This window comes from Arctopsyche grandis, chromosome 8, assembly GCF_051622035.1.
Source record: "Arctopsyche grandis isolate Sample6627 chromosome 8, ASM5162203v2, whole genome shotgun sequence".
Taxonomy (NCBI): Eukaryota; Metazoa; Arthropoda; class Insecta; order Trichoptera; family Hydropsychidae; genus Arctopsyche; species Arctopsyche grandis.
The window spans coordinates 14,577,903-14,605,688 of record NC_135362.1 but is presented as its reverse complement, the minus strand read 5'-3'; the positions used below and the strand labels follow the sequence as shown (position 1 = coordinate 14,605,688).

General features: G+C 32.2%; 1 protein-coding gene across 1 annotated transcript in view; it reads left to right on the top strand.

The window, feature by feature from the left end:
- mgl (low-density lipoprotein receptor-related protein megalin) overlaps positions 1–27,786 on the top strand; it is a 232,336-nt gene that overhangs the window by 68,125 nt on the left and 136,425 nt on the right. The gene's annotated exons all lie outside the window — the stretch shown is intronic.

Sequence of the window (27,786 nt, the reverse complement as noted above, 5' to 3'; positions counted from 1 at the left end):
TATTATAAAATCATTATTGTAATAAAAAGTATGATAAAATTGATACAATACAATCAGTGGTGTAGTGCTAAATAAAAAAGAACCGGGTCGGTGTTTAATTTTTACGAACCCGCTCCCCTCCTTTTTTTCTAACTAAAAAAATGTCGTATTCTAATATTGGTAGTCCAAATATATATAAAAAAAATCAATTAATAATTAACAGCTATTCTTACTTGTTGAAATTATGATGTATTTTTTTATATTTTATAAAAAATTCCATAATGCATCTTCTTCAACATTTTTGATTTTTCAAACCCGCGTTTTGTGTGTCAACAACAAAATTTGCTTTTAGCAATGCCAAAACTATATGTATGTCAAAAAACTATTAAATTTTAACATGTGAATTTATAGATGACTATTTATTTAAGCTGAGTTCCCTCATTTTATCTATCCTGAAGTGCGTAATGGTCAATAGTTCAAATAATGTTTTCTTTCGAAGTTTTGGGTGGTTTTAGATAAAAAAGTCAATAAATTACAGCAAACGTCCTTTATGTTTTGAATATACTCAGATTAATATTCGATTGTGGTCATCGAGTGTAAGAACGAGAGTCTACTCACAATATTTGGAATACAAAATTTTAGTCAAAATATTTTCAAATCAAATCAAAGTGCAAGGGCGGCGACCTGGCTCAAAAAGAAGTACCAGGACGGCGACCTGGCCCGACTACACCACTGAATACAATGGTCATTAAAACAATTTTCATTTCATTCTCTCTTGAACAAAGTTTGATCTTGGATTTGTGTTTTATATGTTAGTATTAGTATGTGAGAGTTTTATACCGAATAATAGGTCATTGCTTGTTTCACAGTTCGTGAACCGATGGTTTCGGATGTGCACGCACCGGATGGTCAGTAACGTTAACGTAACGTTACAACGCGCTAGAAACTAAATTACATACGCTCGACTCGATACTACGTACTCGTACCTGCATAAATCCTAGTCTATATTTTATTAGATGCAATTATTACTCTCCTGGTCGACAAATTGTTGAAATCGTCCCAGTCTCGGTCCGGTATTGTTGCATTGTTACATCCTTCTCAGTTCCGAAATGTTCGCGATAAAACCACCATTTACACAAGTCGACATCGGTTTGTCGGAAAAGTTTTAATGCATTTCCGCGTAAGTCGAACACAATGCAACTCGTATACGTATGTTTGTATAATACGGTTCACATGAACAGTCGAACACAATTTAAAAGCCATTCAAATACCGCTTATCGGGTAAAATATCGGACGTGTAAGTATTCGTTAATTTTGAAAGAGATTTTTTATTACTAACCGATCAACTTTAATTAGACGCGAATTCAAAACGTGTTCGTTTTTGAATATTCATATTTTTGCTACTGCGAACTTTCGCGAGTGTAATAGAATTTTGTGTGTGATTTAAGACTTCACATTAGCGCTCATTCGTACATCGTGAAAAATGCATTAGTGTGAACACTTTTTGTGATATAAATTTTATATCTCATTTATCCTTGTCGGTGTGTTTGATGTATGGTATTCGTCTTTGCATTTTTGTAATCGTGTATAATTTTATTTTATGCATTTAATTATTGACGACTTTGATTGCTCTCTGTATAAAAAACTGCAGCTCTCATTGCTTTACCTAAAATAAAATGGAAATTTAAATTGTTTAAATGAAAACATATAAAATTTCTTTAATATTAATATTCAAGACATTCATAAAAATCGGGATACCATAAAATCATTGTTACATATATCCTTATATGTATGTCGTTTAAAACTTAAGCTTTAATAAATAAAAGTAATTCAATGAAATTCCTTAGGCGGTTCGCAATTTTTTTCCCTGATTGAAACACGAAACAAGTGGAAACTCATGCATGTGCATACCATGTATTTCTCAAATGTTTGCATGCTATTATTTCTATTTCATGCACGTGTGTCTGCCATGCGATTTTTTTCTCATCTGTCTGTCAGTTAGTCCTTCTTCACTGCTCACCTTCTTGATGTTGTACCTTACAATATAAAATCACCTTACTTATAATTTTAATTAACTTTGAATTAATAATTCATTTCAATAGTTTCACATTTTTAATAATTCATTTCAATAGTTTCACATTTTCAACAATGAAAATGTACAAAAACGTGCTCTTCATTTTAATTATTTTTTCTGATCTGATCTACCGCGTTTTAAGAGCATCGATTGTATTATATTTATGTTTTTATTTCATATTCAAAATGTTTGTCATAAGGACTTCATCCAATCATTATTCTTATCAATTTTATAGATCTATTAAAAAATTGTCTACATACATACATACAGTGAAATATGAAACATAAATCAGCTTGTTCAACACACGTTTATGTTATTACATACATTATAAAGCAGCTTGTATGCCTACACATTCAACTTTGATTGCGACCGTATATTTCCATTGCGTACAAAATACACGAGCGAATTTACATTTGGCAAATAAAACGAGTCATCCAGCCAGCTAATGGCGAATAACATCAGAGTGTCAAAAATTTTGTGAAAATATTGAACTTGAAAATTTGCGTTCGGTTTTACCGAGTACAGGTGTGTTTGGATTTAGGTTTTCCTCGTCGAACATGTTAAATATGCATATCGCGGTTTAAAGTTGGACGACGATGTGCGGATTCCCCGCGGAGCCAACAACTCCCTGAGGTCGTTAAGAACAAGGTGACTTTGTCCGAGGACGTACGAGCGAAAAGGACGAAAACCCTCATCCGAGGCTTCCACGGATCTTCGGGGAGCTTGTATTGCTTTTAAGTTGAATTATAGGGTTAAAGCTCTTTCGGTATTGTTTCATTGTGTGCATTGTTTTTGTTTCCATTGTATCTACGGTGGGGGGCGTCAGTGACGGTAATTTATCGGAATATTGATTTTCGGTCACTTTCTTCCGATGGATTTCCCTGCAGAGGTTATTTAGAAATTTCGTAATATCGCTGATTATTTTTGTTTGGAACGTTGTCCGTGACCGTGTGCTATTCGAGTGCTTATTATCTTGTGTTGTTGTACCGGTTTTTGAGGTCATTCGTAGAATACTTAGGCGAGCGTTTTGCGCCTCGGACCATTAAGTTTGCAAACCTCTGCTATTTCTAATCTCCGCAAGACTTGCTTGCTTTGAAGATTGCAGCATTGTAACTATGTATGTATGTATGTAGTAAGCGTTTATAGTTTTTCCCTACTTAGCGAGTTTGAACAGTTGTGCTGATTATGAATCGTGATATTAATTTTGAAATACTTGTATTACATACATATGTACATCGACACAGGAGAATGCTTTTATTATCATGAAAGCTTTTTATATTAAATTTTTCGAGTCTCGGTCTCCTTGACTGTTTTGACGTGGCCTTTAAAATCGATACAAATTCGAGATTATTTCTAGCATAACAATAATTGTTGAATAGACAAGAATGACGCTTTTTAAACCTGTGTCCAAATCATGATACGGTCATGGAGATACAAGAGTGAAAGACCCGGGTTTGTCTCCGTATTTCTTGGTATTTGCATATGTATCTCTGTTTGTCTCGGTATGTGCTTATGGCTCTACGTTCCTTGGGTGATTAAATAGTGTTTCTCAACATGTCTTTGTGTGTCCTAATTTGAGCGTAGTCACTAGAACATAATTAGTTCATTAGGCAAACTATAAATACTTAATCCGCAGTGTTGCTTCAACGTAATGCGGTATATGTATACAAATTTTACAAAATTAACGAAACTATTATTAATTCCAATAATATTCACAAAGCAAATGTATGCACAAAACAACGGTGAAATAAATAAACCTTTGTGAAAGGGCAACTTTGGTATTTTCATTTTAAATACAGAAGGCGAATCCACTTCGAATGCTTGGTATCGTTTCAGAATGTTTTGGTTTTTGGTATAATTGAAGTCTGGATTTTGAGGAATACTTGCGACCAGATTTTGATTTACGATTCTAACCTTGTCTGAAATTTTGAAATGTGCTTATATGTATGTATAAGCCGTCGTGGAGGTCAAATTTTCACGCTAATATCATCGCAGATTATCGGCCGAGAAGGTCGGTCAGTGTATCACTTTCGGTCGACTGGTCATCTTCAGGGACCGTCGCCGTAGACGAGGGTATCTTTCAGCACCATCAACCGGAGACTAGACTCGTGGCTTGGTGACTTGACAGCTCTTAATGCCTGAAGTTAGTCACTGCGAACGCGAGGGACAAGCCCTCCCTTCCGCCCATACAGCTTAAAGATAAGAACAAGGGGTTGAGGGGAACGACTCGCAACTAACTTTATTAAAGAGATAAAGAGGACTAACTCTACGCGACAGGAAGTCTTATGGGGTGACTGGGACCTAAGTGTATAAACGTCGCGCGGTAATGACAAAGCGCGCTTGTTACGCGAATGTGATGTGTCACTTTGATTTATACATGACACGCTGGAAATTCAGTGGTAATTTCGACCATGGGATCAATGGCCATTACAGTTTCTATCAGAAGAAATGTAGCCACTTGGCGATGTTTTTTTTCCTTTTTATCTGCGGCGGAGGCTGACTCGTTTGAATTTTTTTTACGGAAATTGGATCTATGCACATATATACATATGTAGGCATGTGCTTACATCGTTTTCTTTTGTTTTTAGGTAATTCAAAAATTCCGACAAACCTTAGGTGAATTGTCTCGTCCCTGGCCCTAGCTTAAGATTTTTTGCGGAAATGAAAATATCAGAGTTGCTGTTTTACAAATATTTATTTTATTACATGGTTGTTGACATTGTCTTGTACATTTCCTTTGTGAACAATAGTTTCATTTAATTTATTTGTCATTTATAAAATTTCATACACAATAATCATACTTAAATATATTTTAAACTTAAACTTTAACGCAATATTAACGACTGAAAAAGTCACCAGACTAATTTGCTGTTTGACTAAATGCTATTTGTTAGAAACAGTCAGTTTTGATCCATTCAACGATTAAGTATTATTTTATTATTATTATTCAAGTTTTATTTTATGCAAAATAAAATTTCGGATACACAATATAACTATAGGCAATATTTATTTGTATTAAAAATCAAAACATTTTTATATTGAATATTCAATGTAATCGAAAAATTGCGTTTTGCTTAAGAATAGTAAATTTAAAAATATTTATTTAACATTAAAAATATAACAGACCTTATTTTTATTTTTTTTTATATCCATATCTCATTGTTTATATCCATATCTAGAACTTAATTTAAGAAATACCTATTTCATATTGAATAATATGTCGCATAATATAATATATTGACATTGACCACGTACCTAACATACTATTTACATCTTATTTTCTTTTCATTGAATTACATTATTATCATTATTATTTTCACTGAATTACATTATTATTATTACCTTATTTTCTTTTAACTGAATTACTCGTTTTTGAATGAAACACAGGTTGAAATTAAAAAACAAGTTTGATCATTTATGTATTGAGGAATCTCAGGTTGAGTTTCGCCTCAATACGATTGTCTGAGCTGGTATTAATTTGGATATCTTTGTAAGTTGGTAACAGTAGGCAGAATTGTGTTTAATCGTAGTTGACATTGAACCGCGCGTTTTGTACATATGTACATACATGTGTAAGTAGTGACCGTCAGATCGAATGCATTCATCGTTTCAATGGCCTGTCGATAAAATGCACACTGCTCAATTGTGCACGCATACCAGAAAACATGAATAAACATGGGTTTTCGATCGTGACCGGTATGCCAAAGCTACAGGGTCAAACTTCTCGTACACGAGCTACCGCGTTCGTTTTTTATACATAGAAGACTTGTTGCAAAATAGTTTAGATGTGTTTTTGAAGAAAAAAATTACGTAAAAAACTTATTTACTACGTGTTAAGGACTGTGCGAAAAAACTATCATGAACGTATTATTCAATAGCACTGTCGAGTGTTAAGAAATATTCATTGATTCTGATTGACGTTTGTCTTTTATTTGCACGTTTATTTTAAATTTGCCGAAATGAGACGCTATGAATTGATTAATTGGTTATGTATGTATGTATAGTGGAATAATTGCAATAATAATTTAATTGCAGTAAAAAAATATGCATTATTTGTAAGTCGATGAAACACACTTTCGAAACTCTTCGTAAAATGTCAAGCGTACAGTTTATTGCTCTAGAAAAAAATAATGACAAAGAAGCAATTAGATGTTTGTTGTTTTAAATGAGGTAATGAGTTCAATTTATTCAAGGGCTTTGTTACTATATGTACATATATATATATATATATATATATATATATATATATATATATATATATATATATATATATATATATATATATATATATATATATATATATATATATATATATATATATATATATATATATATATATATATATATATATATATATATATATATATATATATATATATATATATATATATATATATATATATATATATATATATATATATATATATATATATATATATATATATATATATATATATATATATATATATATATATATATATATATATATATATATATATATATATATATATATATATATATATATATATATATATATATATATATATATATATATATATATATATATATATATATATATATATATATATATATATATATATATATATATATATATATATATATATATATATATATATATATATATATATATATATATATATATATATATATATATATATATATATATATATATATATATATATATATATATATATATATATATATATATATATATATATATATATATATATATATATATATATATATATATATATATATATATATATATATATATATATATATATATATATATATATATATATATATATATATATATATATATATATATATATATATATATATATATACTATATGTACATATATATATATATATATATATATATATATATATATATATATATATATATATATATATATATATATATATATATATATATATATATATATATATATATATATATATATATATATATATATATATATATATATATATATATATATATATATATATATATATATATATATATATATATATATATATATATATATATATATATATATATATATATATATATATATATATATATATATATATATATATATATATATATATATATGTTGCTGCCGAGACTGATTGTGATATTTTCCACCTTAGTGAGCGTAAATTGTCGGAAATTACTCTAACCCATTTATCTGGTAGTCTGCGCTCATCATTGTTTTCATGATTGATTGTGATTTATGAGTGAAATTTTGATTAACTCTCTTCCATTTGGGCCTTACAGGGATGTTTTGTATTTGTAGTTGTTTCTTACATATTTATTGAAACTGGCTGTAGGTGCAAGGCATTCCTTATGCTATATTTTATTTGATATTTTTACTTTATCTGTTATTATAAATGCTATTTTTTATGTATGTAGATGTATTTATGTTTATGTTTAATTGTTATTTTGTTTTTTTTCTTTTTTGTGTTATATTTTTTGACCATTGTGGCGCTTTAGGAATTCCTGTTATGCCACAATGGTCTGTTTAAAATAAATAAATAAATAAATAAATAAATATATATATGTACATATGTATATATGTATATATATATGTACACATATATATATATATATATATATATATATATATATATATATATATATATATATGTACATATATATATACATATATATATATACATACATATATGTATATATATATATGTATATATATATATATATATATATATATATATATATATATATATATATATATATATATATATATATATATATATATATATATATATATATATATATATATATATATATATATATATATATATATATATATATATATATATATATATATATATATATATATATATATATATATATATATATATATATATATATATATATATATATATATATATATATATATATATATATATATATATATATATATATATATATATGTGTATATGTATAATATTTTAATAGTTCAAATAAAGTGTATATCTCATGTATCCTCGTTGACAAAAATATTAGTTGCTAAAAATTCTTGTTCTTCATTTATTTTTTTGCACCATATATAGCCAGCAGCATAGCTCGGACGTTAAGCTTCTGCTTACCGTCAAGAAGGTGCCGGGTTCAATCCCTGAATGAAAATGAATTTTTCAGAGTATGCTGTTGGTCAGACCTGGACTTGTGACTCCAGGTTGATCGTTTCCTATCAGAGTTTGCCAATTTTCTCTGATTTCATTGTTGAAACGGTTCCCGGAAAAAAAAAATTGGCTAAAAATCCTTCCTACCTACTATGTCACCATTATTTGAAATTTGATTGATGTACAATAAAAAATTTATGTACAATTCATAGATGTCTCGTTAATTTGCGAGTTTTTTCAGTGTCTCGCAATTCAACGACTTATAATAAAAATGCTGCATTTGTATTTGTAATTGGCCAGGAAGGCGCATTGGGATTTACCTGTAAGGCCTTCCTGGTATATATGTAAAATAAAAATAAAATAAAATAAAATAACACTTTTTAAAGTATTTTTCTATTGTGTTTATTAGCTAAAGAATCAACAGATGGGAAGGAGTCACGTTTGTTATAATATAATGTTTAATATAAAATAGCACATGCTAAGCTCTATGTACATATGTAGTTTAGTTCAGATAAAACTAGATTTTCTTTTTAAATATAAAGGAGTTTTATTTATTCGTTTCAATTGAATTGTCGAGTTTTGATTTATACTAAGCTTAAATATATTGTGCAATCTTATGAAAAGCTAACAATGTCGTAAACAAAAAGTGTTCTCTAAAATTGGGGAAGAGGTGGGATGTGTGGTTGACATTTGTGAAAACAAATGTTCTAATGCCTAGTTATCGAGTCACTTTTATCAAGATAATGTTTTCGTATAGCATTTAAAAAAAACGATTGCTTATTTTTTTACGACCGTAAATTGGAAACCTTTTCTGACATGTGACTTGTCTCTATGTGCGGTATAAACATTAATGCAAATTAGGTAGTTTTCAAAAGCATATCCACAAATCAGACTGGGTCACCCAAAGGTATTTGAGGTTCGTATTGAAGGGATTTATGGTAAACAGTTGCACCTGAACTATACAGAGGACGTTTACCTTAACCATCGATATCGGAAACGTGGAAAACCTGTTCGGTCTTCGTAGATTCGGCATAACAACGAGTGCAGATCAAAATCCCACTTACATTACAATAATGCATGTTCAAAAATACATTGCACCGTTGAATGCGATTTTCGTTAGTGAATACTGCAATCTATTTCAATACCGATCGATGTTGTGAAAAAAATTGAATCGATCTATTACAATTATATTTCATTGTCAACATGAATGTCTGTAATAATTGCATCTTATTTCTTCTGTAATCATCATCGTCATCTTCGTGACCACAGTGGCGATGTAGGTAGGTGAGCGTCAATCGACGCCAATAATAACCGGTGTGAAAAGAGCGTCTCTCGTCAAACCAGCACGGCCTGGTACGGGTACAGTTAAATGCCAACGATGACTGAACAAAACGACAAAACACCACTTTTGTATCTATGCGCTTTGCTTCTGCGCAATATATTTAAATAATTGTATATTTATTTAAAGTGCTCAATTATTCTCGGATAATTTTTAGAATTATATTTCTGAAGATTTCAATTTCGCTCTTTACGCGTGAAAAAAGTTACAAAATAATTTCATGCTTTCAATTAAAAAAAAATGTTTAAGATCTTCTTAAATATACAAGGATTAAAAGAACAACAGTATGCCTTCGGTACTATAATGATCGTCACTGATGTAACTCACTAATTGATTGTTTGTTTTGAAAATGAGATTTTTTTGTATACGTAACACTATTTTTAGAAGCATCTCAATTACTTGCCAAGTTATTATTTCTGTTACATTTATTATAGCAATAAATTACAGCGTAATAGTTTGATACATATTTATTACGCACTCCAATTAAATAATATGAATATTTCATAGGCTCAGTTTGAATATGTAATATCTATGTAATATATGTAATATATTACGTATATATGTAATATAGTATATGTATGTGTTACAGTGAAACTGTTATTTTCAGTTAAATTATAACTTCACTGACTCAAGCAGTGAATATGGATATAACAATAGAATTACAAATTCACTTCTCAATGTCAGTGAATTTGTAATTTGAATTACAACCTTCTACCAACCATAAGAACCTAATCTTACATAAATAAAATGTACCCTTACCTAAACCAAACCTTAAATAATTAAAACCAACTCTAATTTAACATAACCTTAAAGAAATAAGTGTTGTCTGTTAAGATATTATGATGTGTTTGCTTCCGAATCCAGTCCCACACATGCGGCCTCAAAAAAAGCCAAATCGAAACAGATAGTCAATAGTGGACCACGAGGAGAGTGGGAATAGACACGAGCAGGATTTTGGGGATTGGGGATGGAGAGGAGCGGGGTTGTGACGTGGGGTGGCGACGCACTAACATCCAAAAATTATAATTTCACTAATAGGGGCTAGTGAAAATATAATTGGATATTATTTCACTGAACTATATACCCAGTGAAAATGTAAATGGTTAAGATTTCACTGAAACGTCATTGAAATTATAATTTTACTGCTGTTATAATTTCACTGTGACATATGTACATATTTACGTTTCAAAGAAATGATTTTGTTATCAAAGTATGTATTTTGTGCTCATCGTCATTAAATATAATGTGTCCTTGTAAAAAAATCCAATAAAAAGTACTGTGAATAACGTTAATAAAATTCCAATGGCGTTCTGTATATTTATAGTATTTCATCCGGAAAAATTATCTTTATTGCGCATTTTAACTTTGTGAAAATTGTACTTTTTCGTTGAAACAAAAAATAATACGATTTATATTTGATTATATACAATTCTATTGCTGTGGTAGCAACGTATATTTGGATCGGTATTGAACGGCCAATGTGCACTTTTAAATTACCGAGACGAGGGTCTTTAAGACCTGTCAATTACACACTCGTGCACATACGTCGTTATTGACTTTGGTACATAGGCGAAATGCCAAAAGATTCACGTTTCTCCGAGCGATTCGGTGCCCTCTCCTAAAGCTCATCTCCCTTTCGAGTCACGAATCGTCGATTCAGTCGGAAAAATTCCAAATGTCATGCTCTCATGTCTTGTTTTGCATCGCATGAGCCTTCCTTCTCCCTTCTTCCTTCTCTTCGACTAGTCCTGACCTTTCGTCGGCAATCGAAGGTCCCAACAGCCCGTCGAGGACCTCACAGGGAGAGCGTTCAGCAAGTGGAGGCAACGACGTGCTCCGAATAAAACGGTATTGCCCCATCCGAAATGCGACTTTATAAAGACCCACACCGAGCCCTTTGTGTTTGCGGGGGGATTCGAGTCATTTCTTTCGATGTTATTTAACGAGCTGAAATATTTCGCAAAATCGACATAAATTTTTATCTAACATTAAAAATCGATCATCGCATTCAATTCAAAAATTTATTCACGAGCATAATCACATATCCATCAATGTGTCGGCAAGCGAGCGATCTGTTATTACCTTGCAATTTGTTATTGCTATGAATTGCGATTTTTTTCAAAATTACCATACATATATCACGGTAGACAATTAGCATGATTATACTATAATAATTTACATCCGCTGTCGATTATATGACGTAGTTCTGCATAACGGACTTATACTGCATCATAAATATATTTGGTTCATACATATTTTTTCTTCTCCGTGGTCACTTTCCTCATGCCTGAGGGTCCACAACTTTTCCATCTTTCGACTTCCATTAAGCGGCCTGTCATAGTCCTCCAGACGCCCTGAAACACCTCGCAGATCCCAGTCACTCAACTGCAGTTTTTCCAGTGGCAGCCCTGACCTAGTCACACTATCTTGTTGGGGATCTTCCTTTGCTTCCCAAAATGACCAATTTTTCCAGGCTAGACGTCTCGTCTCGCGATGGTCCAAAAAACTGAAGGATGCACGTAAGACAAAATTATGGATGACAGCGTATCGCCAACCCTCAGCTCTTGCAGATGGAGTTATTGGTTATTTTTGCACTCCAGGGGATTCTAAGCATCTCTCTGCAGCACCACACATTAAAAGAGTCTATTCTCTGCCGTTCTAGATCTCGCACAGTTCATGTCTCTACTCAGTATAGAAATACGAAGAATTTTCAGACGCATTTTCGTAGACACGGTGATGCCACAGTCTTTCCAAATTTAGCTCAGTTTTGACATGCCGATCCGCTTTTTTTTATATCAATCTCACACTCCGTATTCCGATAACGATGATTCGAGTACAACTTCAGGATCAGATAGAATATCATTTAACCATAATAGTCTTAATTTTGCTCTGTTCATCTCGAGTTCTAGTATTTTGCTAACATGTTTTGGAGTTGGCTATGAGAGTGGTGACAGCGGATTATCTGAGATTGGATATGGTTCATACATATGTACATATACTTGAAAATAAGTAGCAAAAATTGTGGTGTACATATTTATTCAGCCTTAGACCTATTGCATAGTAAAGTACCTCGATGTGACACTATATATAACAAATTTTTATGTATAGCAATATAACATGGTATCTACACATAGTATCTACATACATATATAATCATTTTCCATAATTCGTCACTGGTCATGAACCTTCGATAGAAAATGTACCCAAAGAAGAATGAAAATGCGGCTATCAATTGAAAGCAGATCAAAAACCTCGTCACGGGCGCATTCAGTACCACAATGATTTTGAATGATTTGATGTGAATTATTTTCGTTTATATGCTAGTTTTCCATCCAGAGGATAGAATAAAAGGTTAAATATACGGGTTTGCTGTTAAATATACGGGATTCTGAAAATGGAGGGTCGAAGTGCACATCTTCGACCCGTATATTCCAGCGGGTGTAAGCGATCGAAATCTCGCAGCAATTTATTCGGGATTAAGTGCGAATTTCTAGACGGTGTGCTGTCGCGAATTTTCGTCATTTTCCGCACGAGCGCATCCTCCAATATCGAACGACCTCGTAAATATCTTCGACTGCTGTGAAATGATTTAATTTATCGTTCCGTAATTGATTCATGCGACCGGAAATGGGCAATAACGGGGCCTTCTACGTATATAACCATATTCGGGTTCGGGAGTAGGCACCTAATCTGTATCTATTTCGGTTAATTAACATATTATGTCCGCTTGATGCGTTTTATGACCGACCCCCTCCCGCCGAGTCGTCGCTATTTACTCGCAATTCCAGAATCTCATTAAGTGGATTACCCCGATTTTGGCTGCTTTTAGAGAGATTTTTACTGCCTTGTATAGGAGCCATTACGTACTTCAAAGAGGTTTTTCATATAATTTATTTGAGCAGATTAAATATAAATAAAGCAATAAAATGCGTACTGCAAAAGAGCTGGGTATTTCAATATTTATTCTAAGGCACAATATGTGATATTGGATGGTTCGTAAGTCTTGCAATCCAGAACTTAATATAATTTTTTCGTTTGCTATAGATGGTGGCCTGTTCACTTGTAATAGATTTAATTTATTTTTTGTAATAAGTTGTTTTTCTAGTCTGAATGTATTAATATTTAATATTTGATGAATTAATGAATATTTAATCTAATGTACATATGTAGGTATGCATTTCAACATATGTACATACATATATGTATGTATAATACATATGTATTTAAAAAATCTTTAATATAATAGACATTACATGTCTAATAGAATTATAAACCAATAGAAGTATTTAATATCTATATTTATTTCGAACAAACTAAATATAAACACGGCCGGAAGTAACGAATTAAGAATAAGATAAATATATGAACTGATCGAACAATTGCTATTTTTAAGTAAATAAAAACATGCCACTATGCCTGAAGAAACACGTTTTTGATCAATGTGTTTTACAAGGAATGATATGTGGTTGCGAAGGTTGGACATTGAATGCCAAAGTTTTGCACATCGAATACTTAAATATGGATTGTCTTACGCTCGGTATAACGAGAAGTGAATAGAATATATGGATGAGTGGTATTACAAGATTAGCTAAATTAAAATGACAAAGGGTGGGATATGTATTAGGATAGCAAGGAGAATGGATGAAAGGTGGGCAAAAGTGTTAGAATGGAACCCACACAGTAGGTCACGATTGAGATTGTGAACATATGTAATAACAAAAACGTCCAAATAGAAACGATTCGCTATAAATGATAATGACGATGATAATCGAATTATTAGGCATCGAACTTATGTGTATTTTGTTTGTGTGAATTTTGAATCCTTTCGTTTAATATATATACGGATTAACCGAGAAGTAACATTTCATCTTATGATACACCGTCGCTTATCTATCCCTCGGAGGAATTAAAGCTTTGATACTGTAATTTTGGAAATTGGCGAACCCTTTATGGGTTGGCAATATTTTCCGCAATGATCTATTGTGTACAGTGTAATTTATTAATTTGATATACATATGTACTTTGATATACATACATTTATTTCCGGTATAATAAATAGCAGATGTTTATGTGAGTGCATGACAAAGACTGTTTTATGCGCGATAATCACGTGCACGTATGTACATATAATAAATAATATAATATAATATATTTATTGTTATATTATGCACAATGGTATGACAATTATTTATATTTTAAATAACTTTATTGTCAGCTAATATATTTATGAGTTTATAAATATGTAGGTCGCAACAGTTTGAATTTGTTTATTGTTGATATTTGGGAAATCATATTTTTGTGAGTTGCTAGGTGTCTATTAGTCCACATAATTCAATACGAAAGATTTTCGCTACTTTTGGTCCATTTTCGACTGGGACACTTTTTTAACACATCGTGTTCAATCAACTGATGTTGTGTTCTGTATGTAGTATTTTTTCCGCACACTTAAAAAACGCACTCCAAAACTGGGTCGATTGAAATTATTTATAGCAACGGTAGTCTTAGATTTGTGTCAGATTTGGGTTGAATTTGCATTATAGTAGTGTGTATAATATATTAAATGCATCTTTCTGAAATTGAATCTTAGGCGCTTGGTGCAAAAGCTGTTTTAGTGTAATATATGTACATACATATATATACATGCCAATTTATCTGATTTCATTGTTGAAACGGTTCCTCCATTATATTGGCAAAAAAAACCATCCTACCCACCTTGTCACCAATATTTGAATTTGATTTATGTACAATATGTAAAAATGTATGTACAAGTCTACATCCATAAATTTCTCTGTTGATTAATTCATTAATTAATTAATAGTTCATTTCGTGTTCTTCAGCATCTCGAAATTCAGAGATTTATGTAATAAAAATGCTGCAATGTTTGTACTTGTTAGGAATGCGCATTGCGGTTTACCTGTTAGGCCTTCCTAGTATATATTTATGTAAATAAATAAATAAATAAAATAGTAGGTAGGATTCCTGGTTTTGCCAATTTGATGAGGAACTTTTTCAACAGTGAAATCAGAAAAATTGGCCAACTTTGATAGGAAACGATCGACTCAAATATATGTACATATGTACATATGTAAGTCTGATCAGCAGCACTTCAGAAATATTATTCAATCGAGCTCAATCTAGAGCTTGAATCCGGGAACCTCTCGGTAATTTACATTAATGCAATCACCGAGCTATACTGCTGTCTAACTTATAATCACAATTTGGTATGCTTTATGCTTTATTTGGTATGGTATTTTTACTTAGACCGTAGATCGTTTGAAGGGTTTTTCCAACTTTCATTGCCCGAAGAACGCCGGCTAGTTTTACATAAAAGCTGGTTTCCATTTGAATTATCCTGGAAAATTAAAGCAAAGTTTGTTTATTTCAAGTATATGTATGTACATATGTATATTTTGTATTTTGAACGAAGCACGTAGACGCTCACATTGCATAAAACATACAACTCTAATAGTATTTTCATAAACTTTGGAAACAATTTCTGTACATATTTCCTCGAATTTGAAACAAGTTTCAATAAAGTACACGCTCAGTTTTCAATTTCCAAACTTTTGAATCTTTTGCGTCAAGTAGATATTTTTAAAACCAAAGCATATCTCAATACGGTCTTAACATTGCTTTAATTTATTCTCAAATTTGACACAAAATTATACACATTTTCACTCCTCACTTGATGAATACACGCGTCATGAATCGTCCTTGATGAATAGTGTGTATGTACTTCTGATGAACGGTCCTTGGTGAACAGTGCATGTTATGTCCTTGGACGAACATTCCGCATTCCGATATCTTTCTTATCATAATAATATACACGCGTATAATTTTGCATATCAGACACACTTCTAGCTTAACGACGTGTCAACCTACAACCTGATTTTGACATTTGATGCACCAAATGCGCCTTGGCAGCCTCCGTAGCGACGTCTCCGACTGGTACGGCGTCGGCGTCGAGTTTCCCGCGTCTGTGCAACCGGTTCGACTCGTTTCTACACGTACGACTTTGACCGCACACCGACATTATATCGCAGTTCTATTCAAACGCCGTCTCCCATTCAACTCGAACCGATCTGCTCTTAAATCAACCGACGATCATCTCTTTACGTAATTGCTCGAGCCTGCTCCACTTACGTGTTTAGAGTACTGCTCTCGGGTGTTCGCCTTCACCGTTTTATGCTATGTATATATATAGGTACTATGCAGGTATAATATATGTACACATGACATTATGTACTGCATTTGAATCCGTATTCTGTATTTTCACGTATAATGTAGTATTTCTTTGCAGATCAATTTCGTATTACCGTAATTTTTTTATGATCTTATGTTATTAGTGTTCCATTAGCGTATTAGTCGCAAGTAATGGCTAGACGTATGTAAATTGTTGTGTCACGCTTTAATAACGGTCATTACCATGCAACAATTACGATATTCATATTAATTGAATGATAGTTATTTCTTCGTGTGAATAAATCGAAAGCAATTTTGATACACCGAAAGTGTTCCAAGGGGGAAAAATGCAAACAAAAAATAATAAGAAAGGTGGGAAACTTCTCGAGCTCTTCTTGAGCGAAATTCTTTAATACCCTAAAAAACTTTTTCTGTTGAGTTTTGCAGACTTTTAGAAGAATTTTAATTGCGTTTTTTTAATGTAAACGCTGGGTTGAATTTAAATATTTGTCAACTGCGAACAAATTTTAAATTAGTGTTTAACGAATTGCATTTGCATTTAGTAAACACTGCGTATTAAATAGCTTGTATTTATTCGGGCAGTAATTTCAAATATATCTGATCATTTCAGCGCCAAAATTGTCGGATGCACGATATTCTAGCTATCTGCTCATATACATTTTCATTCATATATGTACATACATACATACATAATCTCTACAAAATACGATATCTGAAATATCTTAAGATATGCATATCATTATCGCGCCATACAAAATTACTTTTGAATAATGTAGAATCTATAAATAAGTTCAGCCATATAAACTAAAAGGAAAATCTTTCACAGGAAATTGACTTCGAAAGTATTTGGCAGGGAGGAAAAAATACCTCGGCACGCTATCATCCCCTCAAGATTAAACGTTGATTTGATGACACTTAAACTCCCCGAAAGAAAACCTTGACGCAGAGGGAAATGTCTTTACTCTTTTATAGAGTTTAGCAACAAACGGTATTAAAAGAATTATACTTGATTCTTTTGGCAAGGGTCCTTTTACGAAAAGGAACGATTTTCATTACAGTTTTCCGAGCTCTTCGCTTTTTTTTTTATTTATAAGTCGAAATTGGCTATTACGTTTGAAGACTGGCTCGAGAGAGGCTTTTTACACTCTATTTCCAGAGAAACATAATAATATGACAGTTTAATGGCCGGCCATAAATCTCAGCTTTACAAGTTTGTAAACGAATTGTAGGACCTTTAAAATGTGGGTCGTTTTTGAAAATGTAGGTACACTTTGCGGGTCGCATCCGGAAAAGTCTCAGAGAAAACTACACGGCACAATAAAATTGTCAATATTAAAGTTCAATAGCGTTCGTGGTATCCGAATCGTGATTACGGTCCATCAGCGGCACGAAGCCTTTGGAAAACGAGCCGATGGTGAAAGTTTTCCCACGATCTCATCGTTGTGAAACGACGTTCATATTGCGAAACCGTTTACATACACAATCGCACAACGACCGGTGTATTAGGCATAAGATTTGCAAGAACAACCATGATCATTCTGGCTTACTAGTAAACACCTATTGATTTGCCTTGTTAATGACGCATTTATAATATGTTATCTTGACTATTTTATCTGAGGAAGGCACACTTCTTTAAACTGTGTATATGTAGTTCTGATTTGGGGAATAGTTATTGAATGAAGAAATGGATGACTTATTATCAGCATCATCATTCACAGTCATTCGCCATCCACTGCTGTATGTAGGCCTGTTTGCCTCTCCATATTCGTCTGCTTTGGGCCACTGTCATTCATCCCACACATTTTTATGAATTAATCAACCCATCTTCCCTGCACCCTTCCTGGGAACCTTTTACATTCTCTTGGGTACCATTCGAGCACTTCTATTGTCCGTTCTTCTAGCTACGTGACCCACCCATTGCCATTTCAATATCTATACCCTCACTATAATATCAACCACCCTTGTCATACTTTTATTATATACATATTTATTTACGTAAATAGCAATATAATTTTAACAAATAAAACAAGTTGCAAAAAAAACCATCTGAAAAGTAATTATTGAGACAGTTCCATATAAAATGGCAACACTAAAAACCCAACATCATAACCCATTCTATTGAATATTATGCAATGGGAGGCAAACAGGAAGCAACTAGAGATAGACGAATTTCTGTGGACGACTTCACTACGCATAGTATTTTACGCGAAGATCTCTTAGTTTGAAATTGTATATGAATTTAAAAAATGTCATAGAAAAATATGGAGTTTTTGACGGGACTAGACGCTTCCTATATACAATTGCAATTCGTAAAAAAATGAATGATTCATTCGACCTTTATTAAGAATCGAATTGTCTGCTATTGAAATTAATGCTCCATCGACTTGGCTTGTTTCTCACGTAAAAGTGCTCACTGTTGGTTAGTCCCTGATAGATAATGATTCACGCGGAAATTGAATCGGCATGCATCTATTGTTCAAGGCAGTGCAATATAAAATTCACGATACCTCTCCATCGCTTCTATATTTATTGCATTTGATGCAAACTGATTCGGATCTCCGAGTTTTGCGCAATATCCATTGCACCTGAGCGAAATCCCACTGAACTATGTTTACCACCGTTAAAATGGTATGCAACGTTCGCTCGTATTTACTTTTCAATAAACAGAAGCACCGTTCGTTCGATTTATCGTCCTTTCGAAATTGTACACGCTGAAAAATCGTTTCAATCGACACGTTCTGAACATCGGGATGTGTGAGTGTGTTTTTTTTAGCTAATAAATTCACCCGAACGATTAGTGGATTTATCGGAAATAGAGTTTTCCGCTGCGAGCGAACGGAAAATTTATATTTAATCAGATAAATGAGAGGGTTCGACATGCGAGCCTTGTTTTTGCTTCGTCGGCGAATTTATTTCGCTTTGACTAATCCCAGTTTTCTAATTGAAAACCCATGTACGATATCTGTTCGAGATTACCGAAGCCCACAGGTCACACACTCGGGTCCCTAGCCGATTTTCAATCCTTCCAAATTCCATTATTTTCCTAGGGTGCTAAAAGCACACACCGGTATACAATTAATTATTCAAGTGGATTTATTTTGATAGAAATTTTTCTTCTTTTAAAGCTTCCGTATTATTGCCAACTTTTATTTATTGTGTTTTGAAAAACCTTGGACCAATTCCGAAGAATTAATTCATCTCAATTTCAATCTCAATTCAACTTGATCTCAATTTCTTAAAAAATGCCTTTAATATTGAGGTTTTTAATATCTCGCAAAAAATGTAATGATGATCGCGATACAAATCTTAATATTGTGGTCAGATGTCAGCTGGTACTCTCAAATACAAATAGCATAAGTGTTATTTGTAGTTGATCTTTACACCGTGGCTTTTTACATACATAGATGCAACTTTTTAAATATCAATCGATGAAAATGATAGGTTAATACATTGTATGTATAAAAACAAAAGGGTTGAATGTATCTTTTTTGCATGAACAAGTATGGAGATTTCAGAAAAAATTGTAATATAATTATCAGAAGTTAATAAGAATGTGTGTTGAAGATCTCGCCAAGAACACACGTACAAAACATGCTTATTTGTCCATGGATGGCTGGCTGGTACTGGTGATATATACATAGTATTAATGTATATGGTAATATACATATTTTCCTTCAGTTGAGTTACAATGTTTGTATGTAATTTAATATCTTTCTAAATTTCGTCTGAAAATAACTTTTCAATTTGTTATGCACCGCTTAGACTTTCACAGCTTCATTTCATAGCATTAATCACCCCAATTGATCTTGGATTTCATTAATACACATTTCTGTGAACTTTCTACATATACTAACTTTTGTACATATGAGAGACTTGTTTATCACAACACACCAAGTGTTATGTATTATATGTATTTCATCAGCACATATGATCGGTAATCAGCTAGAGTTTTGAGTCGTTCTTTTTAATCTAACTAGAATCCATTTTGATTTATGGTTTCTGCTTAAATATTGCTTAAAATATTGATATTTTTATTCGAATAGATACATATGTATATGTAAGAGAGTATACATAAGAAAAGTGTCGTAGTATTTGTGTGTGACCGTAAAATAGGTTGTCCTCTTGTGGGCGCCCTTTCAGACCGACCGAGAATGTTTACAAGGCGCCACTTCCACAGTTTATTTAAGAGTGCCGCCCCTTTCTCGGCCCCCGCACGGCCCTGCACTATTAATCTTGCCGCGGCCGGGGGTTGACGCTGTCGTCACTAACTGAAAAGATAAATCACCGCTGACGATCTCGGTCACTTCGCGCCAATTTGCTATTTCTTCTTTTTTTGATCGTGGCGAGCCGATAGCGCTGTTTTTTATCGCACTATTTCTGGCAGATTTACTCGTCTTGTGTTGTACGCAACTTCTTCTTTTGTATTGTATTTTATTTTGTGTTAATTTTGAGTATTCCGCGTGCGCGTCACTGGCGTGGCACTGGAGGAAACATACCTGTGTTGTCAATGAGTCTTTATTATTACACAGTCTGGTGATTCTTAGAATAATTGCAGTTTACCGGTAGTAGTCGTATCCTGTATGTGTACGCCAAAGTAATAAATAACAATTCTTTTATTCCGTATGTACATTATGTTTCAATGTCTAATTCCGTTTTTGTTTTGTTGCAGGTGTGTATTTTCTACATATGTATGTGTGTATTTCCATTGGTGCTTTGACTTCATTGTAAGTTTGAGTTGTATATTATTTTATATTGATTTGTTTTTATTTGAACCTGTTAATTATCTATAGTGTATTTTTATGTTTAAATATTTTTGGATTATAATAGTTGTATGTAAAAAGGTTTTGTTCTATAATATAAGCATTATAATCAAAATTGACGTAATTAAGTTTTGCTATTGTACATTGTACATATACGTATCTCCGATGGTGTACAAATTTATCGTCATGTGAATATTTTGCCGATTTTTATTTTATAAGTCATTGACAGTATTCTGTTTTAGCTAACTCGGTATAAACTCGTACAAATTTTCCGAAGAATTTTCCAACGGAGAAAATTGTTTTTACCCTTCGTTGCTTAGCGTTCTCTTCGCCACCATTGAGGAAAATGCAATATCGTATTTCGCTTTTTCTTTCTATGCGCGCCTCCTTTTAATAGCTTTCTGAGAATATTTTGAAAACAGTCCTAAAACAACCGAGTGTTTATACGACGTACTTTATAATTTCAGCGCAGAAAAATGTTTGTACGAGAACATTGGAATATTAATATAAACGCTTATGGATTCACACAAGTTGAGATTATGAAATCTATTCCGACCCAAAATTGCTGTGACATTCGGGAGCACAAAACAATTGTTTGACGTTGCGAATTTTCATAGTAAAACTATGTGTATGGAAATTTAGTTTTTGCGTATCTATCGAACGGCCGTATATCGATAGTTTACGAGCGGAGAGAAAGCGGAAAATGAGAAAAAAAGGCCGGAAACGGAACCAGAGCTGATAGCTACATTTGAATCAATGTTCTGTGTTTCCTCGGTTCTATTCATTCCGTGATTTACGCGAGGAAAGCTCTTTGCAGTCGTACATACATACATTCGCAACGGCAGAAAAACAAGCATTCTAAAGGAGCTTTAATGATTCGTCAATGGAAGCTTAAGGGATTTCATATGAGCGTGGAATTTCTAAAGACTGATGAATACTCGGGAAGTTCCCCGCCTGTTTATTTTGCAGTGCTTTGCAATTAGCCTCCTATTAGACGCTATCTGGGGATGGCTAACTATCAATTTCCATCAAAGTATGCTCGTTTCACCCTCTCGCCGGCTATTGGCGCCTCCGAGCGTCCATCATCAATCTTAATGGTCGTACAAACAAAAGATTTATTACGTTATAATCCTGGAATGAGTCCTGCTGGTCGTGTCTCGAGTGTCAATTATTTCGTGCCGCTCGTGTCGTTAATATAATATCGGGGGCTCGAGCGGGACAATTCCACTATAAATCAGTGTCCCGGACGTGTCCGCTCCCGTGCCGAATTAAATTGACATTGCGAATTTTTACAATTTCAAATCTTTCCGAGTGTTAAATAGTACGTCTGTGAAATTTCCGCCAAGACACTCTTTTGGAAGGCTCGAATGGTATGGGGCTGTATTTCTATATTGTACTTCGTCGTTGTTATGGAAAAGTCAATAACCACTAAATATTATATGTAGAGCCTTTTTCGCATTAAAAAATCAGGAAAAAACATCAATCTTAAAATTTGTTTGTTTATATTTTATCATGACATCTTCTATACGTTCAATATATCAAATTTAAATTTTGATTTGTAGATTTTATTTGTATGCATGTAGTTGTTGACTTTTTCCATAACAACGATGTAAGCCTAGTATTTACTGACTGGGTACAGAAGCAATACTTTGAATTTTTGTTTTTTTTTTAAATGCATTTGAAAATTACGTAAATAAATGAAACAAGAAAAAGGAGAAAAATTTTAGCAATCAAGAAAAATATATTACCACCTAAAAGACTTTTAAGTTCCGTTGAAATTTTAATCTCGACACTTGTTGCCTCTTTGTCTAATAGTATTCATATAGTTGGTGTGTTGCGAAGGGTTGCAGGTGTGCCGAAAGAATTTGGGGCCTTAAGCTATAAACTGTTTAAAAATATGTGAATCATGATACTATTAAATAAAAGTGGTCTAATATTATTTTATTATTACTGTCCAATGACTATCTTATCTTATCCAATGTCTTAATAAAAGTCATGATGTCATTTAATAAAAATTATTATATTATATACAATATTATATTATTATAAAAATATTGTTGGATTTAATTTTTTTTGCATATTATCTTGATTGAAAATTAAATATATGTAAGTAGAATATTTATATGTAATAAATACATTCGTTGATATTTGAAGGAATCAAAGGAAACGATAATCAAAAATTTAAGAAATTGTGATTTTTTTTACCAAAATCTTGGTCAAATTATTGTTTGGAAATATCCGCTATAAGTTAAACACATTTATTCAATAAGATTTAATTGTAATAAAATTTAAGTAATTTTTGCTAATTACCAATTTTCACATATGACCGTTCGTTTAAGTCGTAACTGCATTATGTTTGTTTCAATAAATTTACATATACATATCTACATAAATACATATGTACATACATTGTAGTTTCAAAATTTTCCTAATAATTTCAAAATGTCGATATTTATACTTAAATATCAGTATTGTAATTGATTGGTACGTTTTTCGGAGAATTTCAGTGTATATTTCAACAATTTCAAGATTTTCGCTAGAAATTCGAAAGTTCCGATTGTTCGACCGACTCAATTAAAACTTGTATATGTATGTATAGTTTTTGTAGCGCATCTAAATTAATATTTAGTGTACATTTGGCGGATATACACTTTCACTGGTGTGTTAGGCATGCGGTCGAATCGGTCGGTCTATTTACGTGACGTGAATTCGACGAATTTCTATAGAGATCCAAGTTCAGGTCACGAGAGCTCAGATTAAGAGTTTCAAATAAACGATTCTAACGGCGGTTTCCTTTTTACGTGTAAATCAGCCGGTCCCATAAAAGTTCTGAATTGTACGTACCTACTGTTTGTATTGGGTTGATTCATATTGAAATTTTCTCTCGTGATAAGTAGCTTCTATTTCATTTCGTGATACATATGTACATATATCTTATACGTAGATTATGTTTATGAAACGATAATATTATTTGTGTTCTATTCTAGGGGTATTAATGATGTAAATTATCTATTCTAAACAAGTATTGTTTACTGTAATATAATAAATTGTTATAATTATTATAATATACCAGTGATTAGCCCGATAAAATATCATCGCATGGGTATAAAATTATTATGGTTTGTAAAATTATTCAATAAAAAATAATGTTAAAAGTAACCGGAATAGAAATCAAAATTGGAAATCGGAACTGAAATCGAAATCGGGAAATGGTATCGGCAATCGGAACTGAAAAAGGAATCTGGAACCGGAACTGAAAACAAAAATCAAGATTCATTTTCACTTAGTATCGATTACTGAAATTGTTATCGACAGTTGTCTGGGAATGCTTTTTGAATTCAATTATCTCCCAAACCTTTAACTGAATCGGACTGAATTTTTTTTACATGTAATAGAAATTATAAATTTTATAACCTAATATTTGTAATATTAATAATAATATTAATAATTTTATAACCTAATATTAATATTTAAGTAATAATTTTTTTTTAACAAAATCCAACAACCAGAAGTAGAACTTTTCTCTTGTGTAAGTTTCCATACAATTGCGCTCAATTTGCATCGAAAATGCTGTCATAGCTATTAATATTTCATAATGCTGCCGGTATGTGTGAATGTGTCTGCACGGTTCAATATTGAATTTTATTTTGTGACCTTATATTCATCAAAAACATAGATAAAGTTAGATAAAATACATAGATAAAAAATTCGGATCACATCCGAATTTTTTTCACTTACATACACATTTGTACATGCCAAGGGGACTAGGCATGGGATCACCTAGTCCCCTTGTGTCCTACTCTCGCACACATACGTAAGGCTGTGTGATAAAAACGGGAAGATTTTCACGGAACGCCACTGGTGTGTATGTATGTATGACTGAACCACTGAAACTACATAAATATTCAAAAATATTCGATGTGCTATTTTTTGCCAACACGGACTGAAAAACTTATCATGTTCATATGTATGTCAGTAATTTCCATGATATTATATTTACAATATAGACTAAGTCAATTTAAATCATATTACATATAACTGTAATTTAAGATTGATAGATACTGGTTTATAAAGAACAGGTCTGTTTTTTGTATCTTCTGTATAATCAACTTGGACTGGTCTAGGTTAAGATGACAAAACTCGACAAAACAAAAACAACTTTTACAGCGTATCTTATCAAGTGCCCAACCGAATCATTGTATTATAAAAGCCAATGGAACCGCAAACATTACTGTCTGTGTCCTCTGAAATGCAATAAACGGATTATGTATTTGCGGTGTAACAGCCAGAGTCTGATACCTTTGTTTGACACAAGTTATTTTTATGCGGGTATGTATTTATGTACGAGTGTATTTTCCTCTTGTATAGAATTTTTCACAATATGGAGGAGTGACCTTGTTGCGGAATTATCCGGAAGGGTCGTTTTGTTCGTAAACGGTTTTTCTTTGCCGCATTTGGCCGCGGAATCCGCCCCTATTAAACGTAGGATGGGCAAACGCGCCCCGTTTCGTTACAGAGCCGGAGCCGATGTTTATTCGCCCATAAAAGACTTTTGTGGAGTAAATTGAAAAAACATTTAACAAATCAAATGGCCCGTCCGAGGCACAACGGCCCCCATAACTGGGTCGCAGGGTGGGAAGGTTCGAACACAAAAATTGTACGAAAACAATTGCTCGGATACGATTTGAATACGAATTCAAGTACGAAAGCGTAATTCCTTTCAACATTGATAAAAGAAAAATAAATAGGAATTTCTCAATGGTTTCGAATTTTTCTGTCATTGTTTGATTTGGATGATATTAAATTCATGTCAAAATCTTTTAATTTTATGAGTACATATCGCACTTATTAACTAGAATAATTGGCGAAAGGAAATATGGAATATCTGTGCTTTGTATCGTGCAATAGCCAGCAGCATAGTTTGGTGGTTGCGTTAATGCTAATCACCGAGAGGTAGCCGGATTCGTTACCGTGGGTTGATCTCGATTGAAAATAATTTATTCCGAGTATAATCTGTAGTTTTGCTGATCAGACTTGGATAGTTGTGACTCCAAGTCGATCGTATCCTATCAGAGTTTGCTAATTTATCTGATTTCGTTGTTGAAACGGTTCCTCCATCAAATTGGCGAAAACCATCCTAACTACTGATGTCACCACTATTTGAATATGATTTCAAAATAATGTATAAATTTATACGTGTACAAGTTAAAAACCATATATGTATGTCGCTCAGGGGCAACCCGTAATAACATCGTGGTTAAATATAAATTAAAAAAGGCAAATATAACATGCTACGCGTAATAGTATCTTACATACGAGCCGATATCTTGTACATATGTACATACATATGTATCTTAACTCACCATGGGCCGTAAACACAGCGTGTGTGGTTTTATTTAATTCTCCAAACTTCATAAAAAACAAAAACTACAAGATTTAGTTGCAAACTTTCATTCATAGATATCATACCAGCATATCTTTGTTAAAAATATCGATAAATGAATTAAAAAATATATTTCTATTGTTTAAAGGTGACTTTTTTTCCGAGAAATTTATTGATAATATTCCGAAATTATTCCAAATTTTCAGGTATCGAAATTGAGTGGTTTATTTTTCGCGTAGCATACATATTTCTCAAATTTAATCTTTCATTCAATTGAATGGTACAGTACAATGATCCATAAGATATGAATCGTTAATAATTGATAACGCGAAAATATATAAATTTGATACAAAATTGAATACAGGCACCACCATAGTTTGAGAAATACTGATCTGATAAATCATACGTTTGAAGCCAACTATTAAAAAGCTGTATTTCAATTTAATTGATAGAAAGGTTTAGGAGTCTGTTTAATTTACAAAACCTATTATTTTTACCGTTACTTTGCGAAACATACGTTGATTCTCATAGAGAGGTTTCAGAAAATCGGGCGGTCCATAATAAGTTAATATTTGTCAAATTTTTCTTGACAGCTATACATTCCAGAATCTGTGTTAATTCTGGCTTAAAAATCATAATGAAATCGATCTCGAAATCCATTTAGGGGCTAATTACTTAGTAATTAGTAAAATTTCAATATAACGTGGCACTATTATATCTCACTTGCACGCACGCACATATGTAGAAGGTCTGTATTTGAGTAGATCCAAGCAAAAGTGTTACGCTTATAGAATTATAAAATAAAACTAAAAACTTAATTTAATTTAAAACATACTAATGTATTATATATATTTTGTATTCACTCAACTATCCTCATTT